Source organism: Oryctolagus cuniculus, chromosome 3 (genome assembly GCF_051225735.1).
Source record: "Oryctolagus cuniculus isolate XC-2025 breed Fujian yellow rabbit chromosome 3, ASM5122573v1, whole genome shotgun sequence".
Lineage (NCBI taxonomy): Eukaryota > Metazoa > Chordata > Mammalia > Lagomorpha > Leporidae > Oryctolagus > Oryctolagus cuniculus.
In genome coordinates, this window is record NC_142869.1 from 64,424,998 (window position 1) to 64,447,041 (window position 22,044).

Sequence of the window (22,044 nt, forward strand, 5' to 3'; positions counted from 1 at the left end):
TTAATTTGCTTCCTAGTGTTTGAGTAGCTAATATTTGCAAAATAATGACTTCAATTTTGGGAGAAGAACAAAGATGCAAAGGAAAGGACTTGACCACCTTGATTTCACCTAAAAGGTTCATGCATAGTGTTTACTGGTTAAGTGTGTCAAATATTTATAATGTAAAAATAGTCTGTTGGTGTCACACAGAACTTGCTTGAACATATTTTTCTTTTAAACATGTCTTTTTCAGTAGAGCTGTGGGAGGTTTTTCTTTTTTGGTATTTAAAGTAAGATAAAGTTTGGCTGATTTCTTTTCCTCACTATCCCCTTCCCCCTCCAAAGGTTTAATAACCACACTCTAAGATTTATGGCGAGTGAAAAAGAAAAATAAGTAAATTATCTGACTAAGGAGCTATTCTTCCTCTCTCCGGCCATACAGACTCTTTTAAATGCTGCTAGCAGCAGTCTAATTAAAATAATTCCTGTCAGAAATCTGTGAAATATGCAGCCACATCCCAGCTCAATGTTCTCAAGCAGGAATGACAAATCTCCGCTTAATTGGTACTTAATATGGTAGTGCAGGATTAGTAATTCTCCAGGATAAAAGGAGATAACAAATAGAAATCTCTTGCTTGGGGCAGGGAGACTTGGAAGATGAACAGACCACATACTGCTTACCCCCAAACTATTCCTATCAAGCTCTGTTATTTTGGCCATCATTTATGAAATAACAGACAATTAATGCACATTTTATGGCTAGCTCGGGTCCTAATTAAATACAACTATGTACAAAGAATGTGAAGGGCCCAACTTACAGAAACCAAAATAAATACTGGCAGAATTATGGTGACCTCTGCAGCCTTACTTCATCTTGGTATCCTATCTTGGAGATAAGCACATTGGCAGGGGTATAAGCTACTTCTGAGGTGCAGCCATCAAGCTGAAGTGCCTAGTACATTTTGGAAAAATTGGGAAATATAGAAGACAGGAAATCATCCACTGTCCCATTCAACAAATAGGGGCACTGTTAGTAAGTTACAGTGTTTCTTCTCTGTATTTCTTTGCAAGTACATAATTGTTATCTTTAACTTCATTTTCTATGAACTTTCTTGAAATAGTGTTATATTTTATTTATTCCACAAAGTGTTACAAACCGTTTTGTGCTTTGTTTTTTTTTTTCAGTTACCATGAAAGAGAAATATTTATATATTTTTGTGAATGTTTAGTATATGATCACTTGTAGTATTTACACTGTATTCTATCAAGGAACTAATATCTGTTTCCTGTCATGTGCCTGGTGTTATTCCAAGGACTTTGCATATATTAACTAATTCAACCACACAGTAACCCTATGAGTTACGTTCTTTTGTTATCTTCATTTCATAGATGAGCATACAAATACAAAGCAAGATTGTGTTCACTTGCTCAAGGCTGTACACAGCGTTTAGCTGAGGCAGGATTTGAACAAGGACAATCTGACAATGAAACTATGTTCCTAATCCCTGTCCTATACCAGTTCAAGAAGCTCAGTTGATGTAAGCAGACAAAGCTCTAGATCTGGGGTAGCAAACATTCCCCATAAATGATCAGATCATAAATATCTTATGCTTTGGGGGCCATATACAACTTCTGTGGGGCACTTCCTTTTCTTGTTCTTCTTTTATTACAACATTTAAAAATGTAACCACCATTCTTAGTTTACTTACCATATGAAAACAGGCTCCGAGGTAGGTTTGGGTCACAAGAAAAGCACACTAACTTCTGCTCTAGATTCAAAGTGAGTTGAATCTAAATGTGTAAGAAGAAATTAAGGTAACGAATTTTAAAGTTTTTCTGACAGTGGAAAAATCAAATAATTTGGTTGAATGAATTATTCTCATGTCAATTTATAATATTAATATGAATACACTGGGTATGCACTTGGTGTATAAACAGATGTTTTCTACATCAGAAATTTAACTGACTCAAAATATTTTTTCATCAGGAATTCAAAATATCGTGACAAGTCAAGGCTACAGTGAATTTCTTTTTGGTCCATTATTTCTATTCACATTCCAATTTAGGCCTTTGTTGGGTCACATAAAATTCTATTCATTGCTTTATGACAGCCATTTCTAAAGACTGACTGAAACCAATGTCATTTGATCATTTGGCAATTATTAATTAATTAATTAATTATTTGAAAGTCAGAGTTAAAGAGAGGGAGGGAGGGAGAGAGAAAGAGAGAAATAGAGAGAGAGAGACAGAGACAGAGAAAGAGAATCTTCCATCAGCTGGTTCATTCCCCAGATAGCCACAATGGCCAGGGTTAGGCCAAATCCAAGCCAGGAGCCAGGAGCTTCTTCCAGGTCACCATGTGGGTGGTAGGGGCCCAAGCACTTGGGCCATATTCCACTTCTTTTCCAAGGCCATTAGCAGGGAGCTGGAAAAGAAGTGGAGCCTTCCAGGATACAAACCAGCACCCATATGGGATGCCTGTGTTGCGAGCAGTGGGCTACAACTCTGGCCCCCAAAGGCATGTCTTATTAGAATGAAAATACTTGCATCGCACTGTAGAAATGCTGAGACAACACTCTGAAGGTGGGGACTAGAAAGTCTGAGAACTACTCCTTTTAGAAAATGTAGTTCCAGGCTGGCACCGCGGCTCACTAGGCTAATCCTCCGCCTTGCAGTGCCGCACACCGGGTTCTAGTCCCGGTCGGGGCGCTGGATTCTGTCTTGGTTGCCCCTCTTCCAGGCCAGCTCTCTGCTGTGGCCAGGGAGTGCAGTAGAGGATGGCCCAAGTGCTTGGGCCCTGCACCCCATAGGAGACCAGGAGAAGCACCTGGCTCCTGCCTTCGGATCAGCGCGGTGCGCCGGCCGCAGCGGCCATTGGAGGGTGAACTAATGGCAAAAGGAAGACCTTTCTCTCTGTCTCTTTCTCTCACTGTCCACTCTGCCTGTAAAAAAAAATGTAGTTCCAAACAGATTTTTTTAATATATTTACACACACACACACGTATACACAAACCAAAGGAATATATGTGGGCTAAAAAATCCCACTTTATGATATCATAGTATGATACATTATGGAGGCACCACGTAGACATGCTGGAAGATTCAGAATGAGACAATCTTAGAGGTATCTGAAAAACTATACTGTCATGCCTATCTTGTTATATGACAGTATATTGATTTTGTTACAGCTATTTCCTGGTTCGTTACTTAAGCATGACATTCTTTATAACATTAAGGGACTTAGTACTTATATATCTGAGATCTTCTTTTTAATTGAATGTCCTACATCTGAAAATTTAATTGACAAGCTTATTGTAACAAAGTATTGCTTTAAAATGTCACTTCTAAGATTCAGGTTTGGACTAAGACAGAGAAAAGATACTCCACCTGCTGCCACAAGAATGCAGCTGTAAAACAGATGGATGGGGCAGTTATTTAAGGACTCCGAAAAGTTAGTAGTAAAAACAACAAATTGGGGAAGAAGACAAAAATCCAAAGTACAGTATCACTGAACTGGTGTGAGCTTCCCATTATCACTCCCCACCAACTAAGCTCTAAACCTGGGCACAGCTGCAGAAGTGCATGAGCGACCCCAAGATTCTGACTGGAAACCAAAAAGCATTGGAGAGATTGTGGAGAGCAATAGCCTATGAAACCAGTCCTAGAGATTTTGTTGTTATTATTATTATTATCTCTCAGATTCAAAAAGCTGCACAAGCATGAATTTCATCTTGATGGGTGTACACAAGACTTCAAAAAATGAGTAGACTCCTACCCATGAACCAGACTTATTGCTGGGTGATGCACTTTTGGGACAAATCTGGATAGCACTGGCTTTAACAGCTGAACTAGCACTGCAGCCCAGAGAAGGCAAGTTGGAACTTGCAGCCCGGTATAATCAAGCCAAATGCCAGATGACAAAAATATCAGTATTCTCCATAGTCCCTTAACAAGACCCAGAGTGTCGTGATATAATATTCCAGATTTCCACGATACAATCTAAAATTACTTAACCTATGAAGTAGCAGAAAAATGCCATACACATGAGAGATAATCATCAAAAACACCAATACAAAGATAACACTGGAATTTAAATCACCTGTTACCAAAAAACATGCTCCAACAAGCAATAATGAACTCCCTGAAAATAAATAAAAGGAGAAATTCTCAGCAGAAAGCCAGAAAATACAAAGAAACAGAAATTTCAGCACTAACACTACTATAGCTGAAATAAGAAACACTCTGAGAGGGCTCAATAGCAGAACAGAGATGACTAAAGAAACAGTGAACAGAAAAAGCGGTAAGAAGAAATTATTCAAACTAAACGGCAAAGAACAAATCAGATTAAAAGTACCCCAAGAGTCAGGTATCAATGGGATAATAAGGAGAGACCTAATACTCATCTCATTAAACTTTAAGAAGAAGAGAAGAAAGAGTATGGTGTTAAAATGAAGAAAAAATGGCTAAAAGCTTCCTGACAATGGCTAAAAGCTTCAAGAACTTTCCCAAACTCTCCACAGGAAACACCCAAAGAAATGCATGCCTAGACCCCTCATGGTCAAATTACTGAAAACTAAAGCAAAGAAAAAAACGTGCAGAAATGGAAGATGCCAGAACATATGCCAGACTAGTCTTCTCCAAAAAAATAATATTTGCTACTTGAAAAGGAAAAAATAACATTGACTGGTTTACAAAAGGGTCAACATGGTAGCCCAGTTTCTACATTCCACTTGAAATGGTAAAAGTGTCATTATGAAAAGTTAATTATATGAAATACAATCCCTCGGGAACCATTAAAAAACTAAATGTTCATATAGTCTAAAGGAGGAAAGAGGTAACAAAAAATGGAAAACAGAACAAATAAATAAAAAATATAAAGTTCTAAATCTATATTATCAATTATATTAAATATAAATGGTATGTCATTTGAATACAAAGAGGTGATCAGAATGGATTTTAAAAAATCATGACATCTTCCTCCACTATGCTTCTACAAGAAACTCACTTCATATATAATGATAAAAGTAGGTTAAAATTAAAAGAATAGAAAGAGCTATGCCACTAAAACCTGGATTAAAATGTTACTACCAACTGCTTTTCATGGGAAAATGCCTGCCATGCAAGAATCTTCACACCACAATATGAAGTAAACTCATTTGATTACTTAAGTGAAATCCTTGGAGTGATGGACTCTGCTTAAACTATTTCTTATTTTCAAGTGGGCTAAACATAAGCTTTCTTAGGAACTACTTAATCTTCTGTCATTTCAAAGGGGGCCAAACACATTCATGAGTGTTTTGGAGTAGTGACAAGCACCAAGCACTAAGAACAAAGATTGATTTTAATTCAAGGCAAAACCAACGTGGATATTCATGTATAATCCTTTAAATGAGAGAAACACACAGTCTTCAAGCTCTAAGGCTTCAAGGCTCTAAGTGTTTATTAAACATCATAAATACATCAGATTTGTCCTTGAGCTCACAGGTAGACATGCATGCACATGCAGCTCACAGCTCTTTGGAAAGCCACCCATGCTCTCTTCCTTAACTATAGTAAGCAACACATATGGTTCCTGTCAGTAGCACTCATTTAGAGAGATAAAAATCCTGCAACAGCTATGTTCAGCCTCTCTCCAGCGGCTCTTTCCTTTGATTTCCAAGATATCAAGTGACTATTCACTAAACCCTATAATTGCCAACTTTACCTAGCACTACCTTTAAAAGAACAAGAAATGGTCCACTTCAAACACCTTTTTTCTGACATATTACATAATTAACCCATCTTAATTCCTTCTGGTAGTAGCTTTATTTGTTAATTTCTTTTAAGAAAGAAAAAACCATTGAAATATATGTGTGTTGATTACATGTAAAAATTTAAAACATAGTTTAAAGAAATATAGTATGATTTTCATTGTCAATTAACAGTATGAAACTTATTTGGTGGCATAATATAGGTGACAGGCATGCACTTGGTGATGACTTTTTTTTGAAAACTTTTATACATAGGAAGCAGGAATTATTTTCTACAAACCTGGCTTGAATTCTACTTGAAACATTGTTTTCTTCCTTTTTGTTCTTCCTGTCCTTAACTTTTCTTCAGCAATGTGAAAATACAAGGCAGATGTCTTCATCTCCTTGGAATGCTTTTAACCTTAATGAAGGGTTGTAATAAATCAGTACTTTTCAACCTGCTTTCTATCTTCAACACATACATACTTTTTGGGATATTCGTCTCCACCAAGATTATTAGAAACAATTAGGACAAGCTAGAACTTACAGTTATTAGTATGTTAATAAACATATTCTTAGTGTTTTTAACCATCTTTAATATATAGAAAATTATCTTGTGCATATGTCTAGAAACTACAGTTACTGGACAAGACTTTTTTTTAATTTTCAATAATTGATTGTTATCCTGGAATATGGGTGTATCTACATATTTATATGCACACAAAATCATTAAAGTATAAATTATTTTGAAAGTTACATGTATGAATAGTAAATTTAGAAATAAATTAGGAAATCAAGAATGGAATAATTTTTTTATTTTAAGATTTTCTTAATTAATATTATGTAAAGTTAGAATGTATCTTTTCATGGCCGGAGAAAGTATGTCAGTATTTCACATTACGTACACATTTGTGTTTACTCTGCTTCACAGACGCCAATTTCTTCCATAAACAAAGCTCAGCATCCTGAACTCCTCTCATTAATACACAGAAGAAAAATAACCTGCGAAACCACAGCCCAAAAAGAGAGAGGTGGCATAAATAACCTCATAAAATGTGACACCTTGGTGACCTATTTTACATGGATGAAATTTGGTGATAGCAAAACAAGTCGCTACTTTCCCAGATCACAAGAATTAAGAGGCAGCTAGGATTAATGCTAAAACCCTCAATGAACAATGACTGAAGCTGCAGATGTGATGGGTTTGAATAGGCTTTGCAGTATACTAGGCTAAGATAAATTTTTCTGATGGTGACATCCATAAGAAAATTTTACAAGGCAGACTAACTACCTATCTCGATTCCCAAATGTTTAAAAAGCTGTTTCTGACTTCCAATGAATCAAACCTACTCATTCACCTTTCAAGAGGCCATAAAGTTTCATGCATGGAACTCTGGATGGGAAATTATGAGACTTAGGTTACGAGCCTCCTTCTCGGGAAAGGAGAGCCAAGCCACCCAGCTCTGTGGACTTTTCCTTCCATTTTGTGCTCCCCTTCCCCTTGGGTTATAAAATCTTCTTATATATTTGAGTGCGTGGGGTGATGGTGTCTGAAGATGCAAGTCAAAATGTCAGCTGTTCTGCTGGGAGACATGAAGCAAAGTACTTGCCCTGTTGAACCTCAGTTTTGTCATTTTTGAAATGGGGCTGAAGGCATCCTGAGCACCTGTGGGAATGTGTTCATGAACAGCACTGAGGTAGACAGCTGCCAGGGCAGCCATGCTGGGCACCTTAGATGCTGCTGGTGACTTGATCTTTACTGACGGGTCTGGCCTTCAGCATTTGCTGTTTCCAGTTCCTTCCCAATACAGCATGCATTTTTCTGGTCCGAATGCCAGGCATGGCTAGAGAGGCGCTCAAGACTGATATAGTGTAAATAATTCCTCCAGCACAGTTTGAGAAGCAGAGGCTCAGAGAAAAACCCTAAAGTATTTAGAATTTGAATGTAGATCTTCAAACTTTCATCCAACACTCTTTTCTCTTTCACTACCTTATTAATTAATTTCATCAGCATTTACTGAGATTTCATTTGCATTAGCACAGGGCTACTCTAACCTCATTTTCTAAAAATAGTCCATAAGCACACTAGAACATCTTGCAATGCTGGTGTCTGTGGCTTATTTATTCTGACCATATTTTAAGCATAATCAGATCACATTTTTAGTATTACCTGGTGTTTTTCTACTGTCGTTAACTATTTTAAAAATGTTTATTTAAAAGGTAGTGTGGAGGGACAGAAAGAGATATTCCATCTGCTAGTTCACCCCCCAAATGGCTGCAGTGACTGGGGCTGAGCCAGATTGAAGCCAGGAGCCTGCAATGCCATTTGGGTCTTCCACATGGGTGACAGGAGCCCAAGTACTTGGTACATGTTCTGCTGCCTTCCTAGGTGCATGAGCAGGGAGCTGGATTCAAAGTAGAGTAGCTAGAACCTGAACTAGCTCTCTAATATGGGATGCTGGCATCACAAATGGCAAGTTAACCCATTTTGATACAATGCCAGCCCCCTAATATTGCTATTGCTATTGTTAACACTGTTAAAATTGTCAAGTAAATCTTCCTTTAAGGGAGACTTAGAGTTTCAAGGCACAGCTCAGATTAAAACAAAGCTACTCTGGGGCCGGCGCTGTGGCGCAGTAGGTTAATCCTCTGCCTGCAGCGCCTGCATCCCATATGGGCACCAGTTCTAGTCCCGGCTGTTCCTCTTCCAATCCAGCTCTCTGCTATGGCCTGGGAAAGCAGTAGAAGATGGCCCAAGTCCTTGGGCCCCTGCAGCCATGTGGGAGACTGGAAGAAGCTCCTGGCTCCTGGCTTCAGATCGGCGCAGCTCCGGCTGTTGCAGCCATTTGGGAGTGAACCAGCGGATGGAAGACCTTTCTCTCTGTCTCTCCCTCTCACTGTCTGTAACTCTACCTCTCAAATAAATAAACATTTTTTAAAAAAATTAAAAAAAAAAAACAAGGCTACTCTGAATGAAGGAAGAGCAATACCTCCCTCCTCCCAGAACCTGCCGCAGCACCTTAGCCGAACCTCTCACAATTCAGTGATTTCACCAGTGAAGAGCCACCGTATTGCACGATTCTCTTTCTTGGACTTAGTTAGTGGTTATCATCTTGAAACAGAATTTAGAAGTATTACTATCACATTAAGGAGCCCGGCGAGCTTTGTGCACCAAAAGAGGTTTAACTGTTTTTCTTCCTATTGTTGTATCTACTTCCTTGAGGTACAGAGAACAACACTGCATTTTCTTGTTTTGGGAGATCCTTCTTTTGGGTATCCACACATCATCTTGGTTGATTTGTTGCCATACTCAAAAATTCAGGCCTGTTAAAATGATTCTAACACCAACTGGATGAGGTTGTTCACTGACCTGGGTATGGTCTGTAATGAGTTCCAGTGATATTACCAACTTCATGATCAGTGTGTGTTTCATGGTTCAAAGTCTTCCTTCCTTCCAGGAGTATGCCAACCTTCATGTTTTTACAAAGGTCTTCTGCTGCTAAAATACAGAATCAGAGAGGCTATGATTTTTAGAACTGATTTCAGAGTGCAGGACAAGATAAAGACAAACCAAAAATACGCATTAAAAAAACTTGCTGTGGAATCCTTAACTGCTTTATTTGTGGTTAAGAAGAGGTGTATGCACCTCAGTAAACTAGTTTGAGTTGAGGGATTTTGAGGAAAGATGGCATTTAGAACATAGTAAAATTTAGTGGAGCACCAACTTATATTTTATAAAGAAAAGATGTGATATTAGAAAGCCTTCCTTTAGATAAGCCAGTTTCAAATAACCATTGAGTCAATCCAGTTTTGACATATTTATACTCAATCCATAGGCTACACAGCTTCCAGCTGTCCCAGGAATAATGGATAATAACTCTGGTGTATACATCCTTGAACTAAGCCTATTCCTGTAGCGACTTAATATTTAGGCTCATATTTAGGTTACAAAACCTATTTTTGCTTTAACTATACCTGTTTGCTAGATGTCTTATTATCAGAGCTCTATTTTCTTATTTGTGGTCAATGAACCACATTAGCTCATCTGGTCTAATCCCTAGGACTTTTCACACTAAATTACTTATTTTTGCTTGTTCACAAAAGAAATGAAAACATAATTTCTCTTCTGTATGACTCTACAAGTAAATTATTTAAAATTAAAGCAGTTTGGGCTGAAGTGTCATTACATAACTGGGTAATGAAGGGCTGGTACTCTATAATAACACTATTTTATCTAAAGTAGACTCATCTTATTTGAATAAGTATATTTATTTTTCATTTCATTATTAGAGCTAGCCCTCTAAGTAGTCACGTTGCTCCTTTATACATATGAGATACATATGGGAAAGAAATGATTGCCCACTGTACGTGTTTTCTAAAAATAAAAGGCTGGGATTTGATTTCTTCAAGTTGTCCCTTAAGGGTTGACAGCAACTGTCATCCCTCCAGGAGACCAGTTCAATTACTGAACAAGTTCTCTGGGGTCTAAAGACCAGAGTCCTGGTAGGTCACCACAGTAGGCCACGCTGGCTCACTGAGGAAACACACACAATGCAGAAGACGCACTGAGCAGGGCACGACTTTGAAACAACCCACAAGATTTGGTTGTTGTCTGTTTGCTTGCATACGTTATAATGATGTTTCTCATACAGAAACAGAATGAAAACAAGAGCATCACTTCTTTCCTTGCTATAGGACTGTCACAACGAAAGCCCTATAGCCACGAGAGTCCAGCTAGGATAGTGTGTTTCCTTTTTTCCTTCTTCCTTTTTAAGGCTTATCTTATTTATAGGAATGAAAAGAGTTACAGGGGCAGGGAGGAAGGGAGAGAGAGAGAACACTTCAACAAGGTCTCCCACGTGGGTGCAGAGGCCCAAGGACTTGGGCCATCTTCCCTGCTTTCTCCGGCGCATTAGCAGGGAGCTGGATTGGAAGTGAGACAGCCAAGACTTGAACAAATGTCTGTATGGGATGTAGGTGCTGGAGGCAGTGGCTTTATCCCCTATGCCACTATGCCGGCCCCACGTGCTTACTTTCTCCATTCTGCTCGTCTACCACTGATCTCCTTTACAATAACCTTACTGAAGTGCCATACTGCAAAATATAAAGCCTGAGAAACATAAAGAAATGAGTAGAAAGGTGACTGACAATCAGCCTATTGGCCGTCCACTGGACATATAGTGTCTAGAAGTAAAAGTTTACTAAACTGCTCCAAAGAATGATCAGAAATCTCATGTTGGGGGCTGGCATTGTGGTGCAGCAGGTTAAGCCACCACCTGTGATGCTAGCATCCCATATAGCAGTGCTCTTTCTAATCCTGATCCAGTTCTCTGCGAATGTGCCTCAGAAGGCAGTGGAAGCTGGCCCAAGTACTTTGATCCCTGCCACCCATGTGGAGACCCAGAAAGAGCTCCTGGCTCCTGGTTTCAGCCTGGCCCAGCCCCGACTGTCGCGGCCATTTGGTGAGTGAAACAACGGAAGGAAGCTCTCTGTATCTCTCCTCCTCTGTCACACTGCCTTTCAAATAAATATTTTTTAAAAAGAAAGAAAGGTCATGTTGCATGAAAGTAAACTGATGTCACCTGGAGAAGCAACTGGGCAGTCTAATTTCTAAGCTCTTGGTGTTATTATGTTCATTTACAGGAATTTATTTTAAGAAAAACAATCATGAATATGTACCAAGATTTAGCTATAAAAGTGTTCAGTGCTGCGTTGCTTACAACAGTGTAAAACTGGAAATTGTCAATTTCTCTCACATGGTTATGGTTAAGATATGAAATAATCACACACAGAATAGTAAATGACCACTAAAATCAAGGCTGTCAAGCAATGTTTAATAAGATGGAAAGATTCCGTGCTAAAAAGAACAGTTTACACTGAAACTTGTGTCTGTGTATATAAAGTAAATATTCGCAGGATACAGTATACTAAAATGTTAACAGTGGTTATTTCTGTATTATAACATTTTATTTTATTCATGTATCTTGATGTTCTACAATTAACATGAATTACTTTAACAGTAAGATTTTTTTCAAATGCTGGGAAAGAGGGGTGGGCATTTGAAAAGCAACAGTGATGCCTTCTAAGATGCCCACTTCCCATATGGGAGTGCCTAGGTTTGAGTCCTGACCCCACTCCCAATTCCAGCTTCTTGCTCCCCGGGAGGTGGCAGGTAACAGCTCAAGTGACTGGGTCCCCAGATGGAGTTACTGGCTCATGGATTAGGCCTGACACAGCCCCAACAGTTGGGGGCATTTAAAGAGTGTACTGGATAGAGGATTTCCCCTTATTTCTCTGCCTTTCAAGTAATATAACAGAAAATTTTTAAAATAAATATTGGGGAAAGAAAAATGCCCTGAAAGAGATGCAATGGCCTTGTAGAACATGATTGTTGAGGAACCTGTGTTACACACACATATTTTTTTCATTTTTTAATTTTTTTTATTTAATAAATGTGAATTTACAAAGTGCAACTTTTGTATTGTTGTGGCTCCCCCCACCAACCTCCCTCCCTCCCGCAGCCCTCCCCTCTCCCACTCCCTCTCCCATCCCGCCCTTCATCGAGTTTCATTTTCAATTACCTTCATATACAGAAGATCAACTTAGTATACACTAAGCAAGGATTTCAATAGGCTGCCCTCACACAACCGCACAAGGTATAGGGCATTGTTTGACTAGTAGTACACACACATATTTTAAGTGCGATTGGAAAGAAAGCACGATTTTTTTTGTGGAAAGGCCTAATTGCTGCTTTAGGAAACCTGTCTTCACCTTGGCAAGTTGCAGCTTATAGTGTCACATGTTTTACTTATTCTTTCTTTTTCCTCTAAAACAAAGTTCAGATTTACAACACCTGCCGCTTGCTTTGAATGTAGTTGTTGCACCTAATTTCTACAGCTCGGTGAATTTCCACCAGTCCCCATTCGACATTTTGCCTTTAGCAACAAGCAGTTTGGGAGATATAAAACCAAGCTATCTTCTGAGTGCAGGTAGCAGACACTTAATACTAAATACAAACCCCCAAACCACCCCAAGCCAGTAGGATGTTTACTGAAAGGATTTCAAACAGGCCCCAGACCATTTTAAGCTACTTAGATGGGGCCACTTTTAAAGTTGGATATGAGCACCTTAAGTCAAAGGGGTTCCTGGGAAGAATCATAAGCCACGGTCCAGAAACAACCACAAAATATCCATCTGGAAGAGATATGAATTTGACCTTTGAATAAACAGCATGCAATAAAAGAGAATAATACAGACTTCCCTTTTCTTTTGCCAAAGCCTGAGAGGTACCATGAAAAAAAAAAAAAAAAGAAAAAGAAAACCATGGTTTAAAGTACAGGCTATGGAATCCCAGTCCCAAATACTGACTGTTGGACCTTGGGGAAATTTTTGATCTTTCCATGTCTCAATTTCTTCAGCTGTTAAAGGGATATTACAAAGTGCTAATCTCATAGGGTTAAAATAAAAGTTAGTACAATAATGCCAGTACTTTGCGTATGTTTGTCAAATGAAATATATTCTACAAATGTTATTGTTTTATTAATTTGAATTATTTTATTTGACTTTTCATTTAGTTAAATCTCGTAACTGAGAAAAGGCCTTGACTTGCTATGAATTCCAAGAAATTTTCTGGAATTCCTGTGTAGAAAATCCAGGCATATTCTAAAATCTATTTCACTTTAATAGATATGGACCCAACTGATTTTTTTTGTTGCAATCCAAAACTGCCATTCATAATTGCAATTCATGTCTTCTCAACTGCGTTTTGCTTCACATTACATTCCTGCATAGCTCTGTACCCTGGAATGCATCTCTGTGATGGGAACAACCAACTGCCTCTTCAGGGTGGAATAATGTGGGGTAGTCATAGTGCTTTAAAAAACTGCCCTTTGAAACAGGAAAGGTTTGTGCATTCCCCTATGTTTTGAACCTAGTCAATTAGCAAAAATGTCTCCATTTCCTGTTAATTTCACTGTGGTCACTGGGATGAACATGCCATTAACAATTCTGAAAATAGCTTCTATGTGGCAGAGAACTTCCACTGAATCTTGATCACTACACTTACCTTCCCAATACTTCATCGAATCACCACTACCTAAAGGAACAATGATCACTTTAGGATATCCTGAATTCTGCTTGGCCTAGCATAGTGTAAGTTGCTACCAATTTTGGTGTGAGAATTGTATCATATCTCTGTTAATCATCCACAGTGAGAGTAACAGAACCTGACTGCGAGCATTACACCAGACCTATCATTCAAACTTAAACATGAAAGTCCATGCTATGACCACCAAACTCTAAATACTATCATTGCTACCATTTCTATAATAAAAACAGAAATATTGGTGAGACAAATGGCACAACCAAAAAAAAATCTATTTAAATCATGAAAAAAATCAATGGGCAACTTACCATGAACAAAATTAGACCATGAAATATGAAAAAAATCCATTAACTAATTGTCCAAATAACACAGATATTCAGGCATATAAGGTAAATTAAAATAATGCAGTTTCCTTCATTCAAAAGAAATGCTCCCATTAAGTATTTTAGTGTCATTGAAGAGAGTCTAAAGAGAAAATGATGTCAGACTTCAAAACGTAATAAATATAGTTTTGGGCTGTATTTTAAGAATGAGGCATGTCTAGTCCTTATAACCTGAAACAAGTAATGTTGAAACTGGCCACACGGTTGCAGGGAGTTATCTGCTACTGTTGTAAAAACATAATGGTTGGCAGTGGAGGAAAAAAACCAAGACCCAAGAGGCTCAGAGACAAAGAAGCTCCTGGAATTCAACTCTGTGATGGTAGGAGTGCTTGTGCATTCTTCTCTGCTGTGTGCCACAGTGATACACAGTTGACAACCGTATTTGTTGGATGAATGGGGGAATAACGAGAAAAGAGAAGATACATCAGAAAATCAAAAACAGAACCACTATATCACCCTACAATCCCTCTTGAAGGGTATTTTTTTAAGTTCACAGAAAAAAAAACTAAAAAATGTTTGTTTTGGTGAAAAAAAATTTTAGGGTCAGACCTTTCGGCACAGCAGTTAAGCTGCCCATTTGGACACCAGCATCTCATGATGGAGTGCCTGGATTTGACTCCAGTCCAGCTTCTTGCTCATGTGGACCTTGGGAGGCGACAGGTGATGGCTCCAGGGGTTGGATTTCTGTCACCCACATGGGACACCTGGATTGAATTCCTGGCTTCCTGGTATTTGGGGAGTGAACCCTGCAGATGGAAGGTCTGTATTCCCCCCACTCCTCCTCTCTTTCTCTCTCCCCTCCCTTCCTCTCCTTGCCACTCTTCTCTTCATCTTTCTCTCTCTAACTAAATAAAAAAAATTAAAAAATTTTTGAAGTCCACGCATAGTTCATTTCACAAATGCACTTTTCCATGAATATTTTCAAAGCCCTCTGTATATACAAAGAAATGAATTAGTGTATTCAAAAGATATCTGCACTTACACGCTTATTGCAGCACCGTTCACAACTGCCAAAATATGGAATCAATCTATGTGTCCACCAACAGATGAATGGGTAAAGAAAGTGTGGCTTATACAGGAAATGGAATACTATTCAACCTTTTAAAAAGAAGGAAATCCTGTCACTTGCAAAAAATACGAATGAACCCAGAAGACAATATGTTGTGTGAAAGAAGCCAGGCACAGAATGACAAATACTGCTTGATTTCAAACTTACAGAAACAAAGAATAAAATTATGTCTACCAAAAGCAGAGAGAGGATTGTGGAGATGTTGGTTACAATCAAAATATAAAATTTCAGTTAGGAAGAATATGTTTAAGAGATTTGTTGAACAACATGATGCTATAATAACTGTGTATTGTATGCTTCAAAATTGCTGAGATCTTGAGTTGTCTCTACAAAAAAATAAGTATATGAACCAAGGTGTATGTTAATTAGCTTTGTTTAACCTTTCCATAACAAATACATATTTCAGAACCTCATGTTGGAAGATAATAAACATATACAATTCTTATTTGTCAATTAAAAATAATAGACTATACTATAAATATCCTAAATGTGAAAGGTCTTTTTAAAAATTCATGGAATATGTATATTATAAAAAGCTATGCATCGATTTCAAAACTTTCTGTACCAAAGTAGATTTATTTTAATCCCATTTCACATGAGCTTTTTTTTTTCTAAGATTTACTTATTTATTTGAAAGTCAGAGTTATACAGAGAGAGGACAGGCAGAGAGAGTTCTCCATCTGCTGGTTTACTCCCCAATGGCCACAATGGTCAGAGCTGTGCTGATCTGAAGCCAGGAGCCAGGAGCTTCCTCCAGGTCTTCCCACGTGGGTGCAGGGATCCAAGGACTTGGGTCATCTTCCACTGCTTTCCCAGGCCATAGCAGAGAGCTGGATCAGAAGTGGAGCGGCCAAGACTCAAACAAGTGCCCATATGGGATGCCGGCATTGCAGATGGTGGCTTTACCCACTATGCTACAGCAACAGCCCCTCTAATGAGCTGTGGTGCAGTGGGTTAATGCCCTGGCCTGAAGCGCCAGCATCCCATATGGGTACCGGTTCAAGACCCGACTGTTCCTCTTCTGATCCGGCTCTCTGCTATGGCCTGGGAAAGCAGTAGGAGATGGCCCAAGGCCTTGGGTCCCTGCACCCTTGTGGGAAACTAGGAAGAAGCTCCTGGCTCCTGGCTTCAGTTCGGTGCAGCTCCAGCCGTTGCAGCCATCTGGGGAGTGAACCAGCAGATGAAAGACCATTACAGGCATTTGGTAACCGAATCAGCAGATGGGAGTTCTCTGCCAATCTTTCTCTTCCTCACTTTCAAATAAATAAAATAAAGCCACTAGTACGCAGCCATCATTGTGACATAGCAGGTAAAGCTGTCACCTGTGATGCTGGCATCCCACGTGGTTGCCTGTTTGTGTCCTGAAGGCTCCATTTCCGATCCAGCTCCCTGCTTGTGGCATTAGAAAAGCAGCAGCAGATGACCAAGTGTTTGAGCTTCCACCGCAACATGTGGGAGACCTGGATGAAGCTCCTAGCTTCAGTCTAGCCCAGCCCTGGCCACTGCGGCCATCTGGAGAGTGAACCAACAGATGAAAGATCTCTCTGTCTCTCCCTCTCTATATATAACTCTTTCAAATAAATAAATAAATATTTTTTTAAAAAATATACGAGTGCAGTGGAGGATGGCCCAGGTCCTTGGGCAGCACCTGGCTCCTGGCTTCGGATCAGTGGCCGCAACGCACCAGCCACAGCGGCCACTTGGGGGCGGTGAACCAACGGAAAAAGGAAGACCTTTCTCTCTGTCTCTCTCTCACTGTCTAACTCTGCCTTTTCAAAAAAAAAATATATAAATATATACAAGAAGTCAAATTAAAATGCTCATTTAAAAAAAAAAAAGAACAAGAAAATCAGACGGGTGTGGGGGACAATGATGAAGAGTTGAAAGGGAGCCTGAGCAAGGACACCATGGAAAGGGGACATTCAGGCCAAGGAAGAGGACATGCAGAACTGTGTAGTGGGGAAGCCGAGCCAAATAGAATGCAGCATAACTTTCTTTTCTAAAATTCCAAAATGATCTAAAGCCAGGCTGATTTGATTTGCATCATTTAATTTAAATCCTTAAAAAAAATGAGGTATAGTAATATTATTCTCAATTTGCAGCTTAGGAACTCGAGATCTGTAGAGCAATGAATTCAGGTACAGAGCTAGTTAAGTAGTGAAATGAGAAGTGAACCCAGGCAATGTTGCTCCCAGGCCACATTGCAGATGTCCCTCTGTCTCCTAGAGTTCAAAGGCATGAATTACTGATAAGTGGGATAGACAGACTCAGCCCCGAGTGAGTGACAGAAGCATCCCTGTGGGGCAGCTATCTGGAGATGGCAAACAGAATCCCACAACTGGTAAATATTCTAGGTCCCAAAGACCATGTTTATCTGGACTCCTCACTCTACAAAATGCGCACGTGCTCACCAATGGTGCAGCGGCAATGTCCCTTTGATCAGAGGATCTGCTGTTATCACAAAGTTCGAGGAAGGCATCCAAATTCTACACAAGAAGTCAGCCAGAGAAGCTGAACCCAGGCAAGTCACTTAACCCTCCCTGATCTCAGTTTCCTCATCTTAAATGAGGAGGAAAGACTTGGTGATCTCTAGGGTCCATTTTAAAATTCAGCAAGCATTTTGTAAATGTCACTAATGATTTCAGACAAACTCTAGAATTCCAGAAATGGAAATGTCAACTGAATAATGAGTAGCAGATGCCATGTGGAAGTTCTGTCATGATTGCTACTGAAAAATAAGCTTTTGTTTCAATGGGGACACAGGAAGGCAAGGACCCCATGAAGACTTCCTTTAACAACTTTATCCTAACACAAACACAAAGGGACTGAAGTATATTGTATGAAAATGAGAAATGTGGATTTAATAAAAATTTTGTCATAAAACATTATACCTTTTTACCTTAATTAATGTAAATATCCAAAAGAATGAAATATATTTTACTGAACATAGGCTTGAGACTAACACTATCATTAACTCCTTGATATATTGTTAACACAAGTTATGAATCAACTCAAAATATCCATTTCCTGGTTGTTTATGCTTAAGCAACATCATTTCCTATGGAGAAACTTGCAAATGAAGCAGCTCCCAATTTAAGAGGAACATTCTGCAAATTAACCTTTGAAGGCTAATTCCTAAACATATCTTAGAACGATGATATCTTCTCTCAGCCCCAGCATTTTCATGTCCTATGATAAAAGTGAAATCCTGTAATAAAAGTGAGAAAAGATGAAAGATTCGAATTTTTCATTTATTCTCTTCCAGTTACTCTTTAGAATATCTACATGATTTTGTCTGTGTTTGATCACATTTGCTTTCTTACAAGATGAGCTTTTCTCCATGTATTCTTTCACATAGCTTTTAAAAATGTTTATTTATTGAGCTATAATTTACAAATAGTAAAATGCACAAATCTTAAGTGCACAGCCCAATGAATTTTTTACATATGTATATACCATATTAACCACAGCTTAGATTGGGGTATAAAACATTTTCATCACCCAGAGAGTTGCCTCTCTAGTCAGAACTCCCCAGCTCTCGGAAGCGCCTTCGTATTCGCCTTCTGGTTCCATGGCTTGGTTTTTCCTGTCCTTGAAATTCATGTAAATGGATTCACACACTATGGATCCTTTTGTGTCTGGTATCTTTCACGCAACATTTTTCAGACTCATCTATGTTGTATGAATATTGGTAGTTCACTGCCTTTTAATGCTGAATTCAGGGATATATGACGATATGATTATCCATTCCCCTGTTGACGGACATTTGGGTTGTCCCCAGGATTGAGCTCTAATGATTAAATCAGGAATGAATATCCTTGCACAAGTCTTCTTGTGGACATAGACTACCTGCTTCTTTTGGATGTGTTCCCAGAAGTGAAATTGCCTGGTCATAGGGCAGGTGAGTGTTTAATTTTTGTGTGTATTTTTATTAACACTTTCTGAAAGCTGTGATGTTAAACACCTACTATCATTTCTAGTAGAGGAGCTGTGTGTAGGGTGTGGCAGGGGCTGGAGAAGGGCTGGGTCTAAGGCGTGCCTAGGGTGGCCATCTCAGGCTTATATTAAATGAACGCTGTGCCAGCCTCCCTCACTTCACTGCTCAGGAAGACTGTCTCAGGAGGGCTCCCAGACATGGCTTCCAATGGAGATGGTCATGACAACATAGAAACACAACATGGAAGAAGACAAGGAAAAGCACACCATCAATTTACACCTGATGAACTGCAGATACTGAATCAATTATTTGCAGAGAGTCCTTATTCCAACTTTATGACCAAGGAGGAACTGGCCCAACAACTCCATTGTTCATGTTACACAATCAACAACTGGTTCCAAAATAAAAGAGCCAGGCTACAGCCAGGAAGAGACACAGAGTGCTTGAAGCCAGGATGCTGTATGCACTCCCTGTCCAAGGTCCCCCAGGTGTAAGCCTGCAGATTGCCCAGGAGTGGTCTCCCAACGATGCCCAGGCGGCTGTGCTGGGCGGAGCTGTCTACTCCACTCCACCCACATGGGAGGTTCCCAGCCGGCTCTATGGCTCCTGGGATTCTGGGGTTCGAGGTGCTCAAGGGGCACCGAGCTATGCTCTGGAGCATCAAGGGAACATAGGAGGTGGATCTTTTCCCCGTGGCATTCCTGGAGCAAGGTTTTTTCATTCTTTTTCATACACACCGCATTTTGGGAGGTCCAGGTCTGAGATGAGGGACATGCAGCCTGATTGGGCTTCCCTGCTACCTGGTGTTCCCAGTGCTCAGGGAGCAATGCAACAGCTGCAGGAGCAGAAGAGCTGTTTTCGTTACCCACTGTGTGAAGAATGGCAGCAGAATGGCTGGGGAACGCACCCTCAGCAGCCCCAGTAGCCTGCGGATTACTGGCAGGAGCTGCCCTCCCAGGACCAACTTCAAGTGTAGCGGAATCACAACACCGCAGAGAACAAGGTGCCTTTTCCTCTGTCCCAGTAGCAGCCTGGAGATCGTCAAGGTGACGGAGAGCTCATGTTCTTGCAGAGCACAGCTCTGCGGGTACTCGGTTCTCCAACAGAACCTCACGAGCAAGATACGCAGCAAGAAGGTGCCCGAGATGCCCAGTTCTGAAATCCAGGACATTTCGAAAGAGGAACACACCGGTGCCAACTTCTGGGACTAGAAATGTGGCTGCAGGAAATGGCGTTGGGCTTTTGAGTCAGCAGACACCTGTCATACTACAATTGTGTACCTGGGAGTCTAAGGTTCTTGAAAGAATGGAACTAGCTCATATTGTACATCCTTTGTACGTGGCTGGTTAGGGTTGTAAACGTATTTTCTAACATGTTGGCATTTATATTCCTGAAGGACATTTTGTACTGGGGATTTTACTGGTAGTTATTGTAGGGGTTTGTATCATGTTAAACTAGGATTATAGGAGTCAATTATGCTACCTTTCTTACTATTTTCTATAATTTTGTATAACACTGCACTTAGTCCTTCATTAAACGTTTGGATTTTCCAAAAAAAAAAAAAAAAAAAAAAAACATAGGCAGATACAAAAAAAGTACACAGGCAGAAAAAGTGGATTTATTTGAAAGGAAGAGTCATAGAGAGAGAGAATGGGGTGGGGGGAGATGTTCCATTTGTTGGTTCACTCCCCAAATGGCTGCAATGACCAAGGCTGGGCCAGGCCAAAGCCAGAAGCTTCTTCTGGATCTCCCACATGGGTACGGGGGCCCAAGGACTTGGGCCATCCTCCACTGCTTTCCCAGGCACATTTGTAGGGAGCTGGATTGGAAGTGGAGCAGCCAGGACTTGAACCGACACCCATATGGGATGCCAGCCCTGCACGCTGTGACTTAACCTGCTGAGCCACAGAGCTGGCCTCTTGGGGGATATTCTTACAGGTGTGTCCCAAATCCAGCTTTCAGGCAGTTACTAAATAGAAAAGCCAATAGCTTCTCAGCAGGTACCTGTTCGCACATAGAGGAAGGGTGCATCTTTCATGTCCCTTAGGGGTGCCTGGGAAATGCTGCCCCCACCATCAGATTGGCCTCCGTAGATCAAGTGATATTTAAAACCAAGATTTTTCTAGCAGGAAATGCATCACAATCCAAATCCTAGCATGACAGAATCCTTGGCAAGCCCAGCCTGACATCTCACTTGGTCACTCAGCCTTCCATGGAATTTGATAACACAGAAGGACCATGCCTGCCTATGGTCCAGAGCTCATCTGTAGACTTCAGCCTCAGGAGTCTCAATCATTTAAAAACCCATCTCCCTGAGTTCAGATAATCATCTTCCCTGTGATTTACAGTGTCTGGCCTGTAGGTGTGCAAAAGGTGCTCTTCGTTTAGCCAGATAACATTAATCCCAGAAAGGATATTTTCACAGTTATCCCCCCCCCCCCGTCCCCCGTTACCCACCACCAAAATCAGCTCCTCCCCTCCAGCTGTGAATCCGTAATATGCCTTGGGGCATATTTTGTCATTGACAGCAAAACCTTATCATTCTACCCCCAAAATGGAAAGAGAAAAATACCCACAAGGATCAAGGAGAATGTCACCTTACACAAATCTTTCTTTCTGATAAGAGGTGACCCGGAGCTAGAACTGGAGATTTATATATGCATTTTGACATAAATCTGTATCTGTAATTATGAGTCATAACGATCTTTATAGGCTGCACTAAATTGGTGAAGAAGAGTTACTGTTATTGACAAAGCATTGACCTGAACATTAGTGGAGGAAGAGCTAATTATTTTTTTTTCTGAGGAGTAGGCCTTCTTTTCATTTGGAACTCAGGTCTTTGT

General features: G+C 40.0%; 1 long non-coding RNA gene across 13 annotated transcripts in view; it reads right to left on the minus strand.

Annotated features, from left to right (window-relative positions):
• The window catches only part of LOC103348788 (uncharacterized), a 188,506-nt gene that overhangs the window by 115,485 nt on the left and 50,977 nt on the right, over nt 1-22,044 (minus strand). For 5 of the 13 annotated variants that reach the window (XR_016230765.1, XR_016230766.1, XR_016230764.1 and 2 more), the window contains 4 exons: nt 9,079-9,207; nt 6,614-6,710; nt 6,010-6,129; nt 1,689-1,770 (listed from right to left, as the gene is read on the minus strand). The exons of 1 other annotated variant lie outside the window; for it this stretch is intronic. This is a non-coding gene — a long non-coding RNA (uncharacterized LOC103348788). The remainder of the gene's footprint in view (nt 1-1,688; nt 1,771-6,009; nt 6,130-6,613; nt 6,711-9,078; nt 9,208-22,044) is intronic. 7 more of the 13 variants (XR_016230768.1, XR_016230767.1, XR_016230771.1 and 4 more) reach the window with 4 other exon arrangements.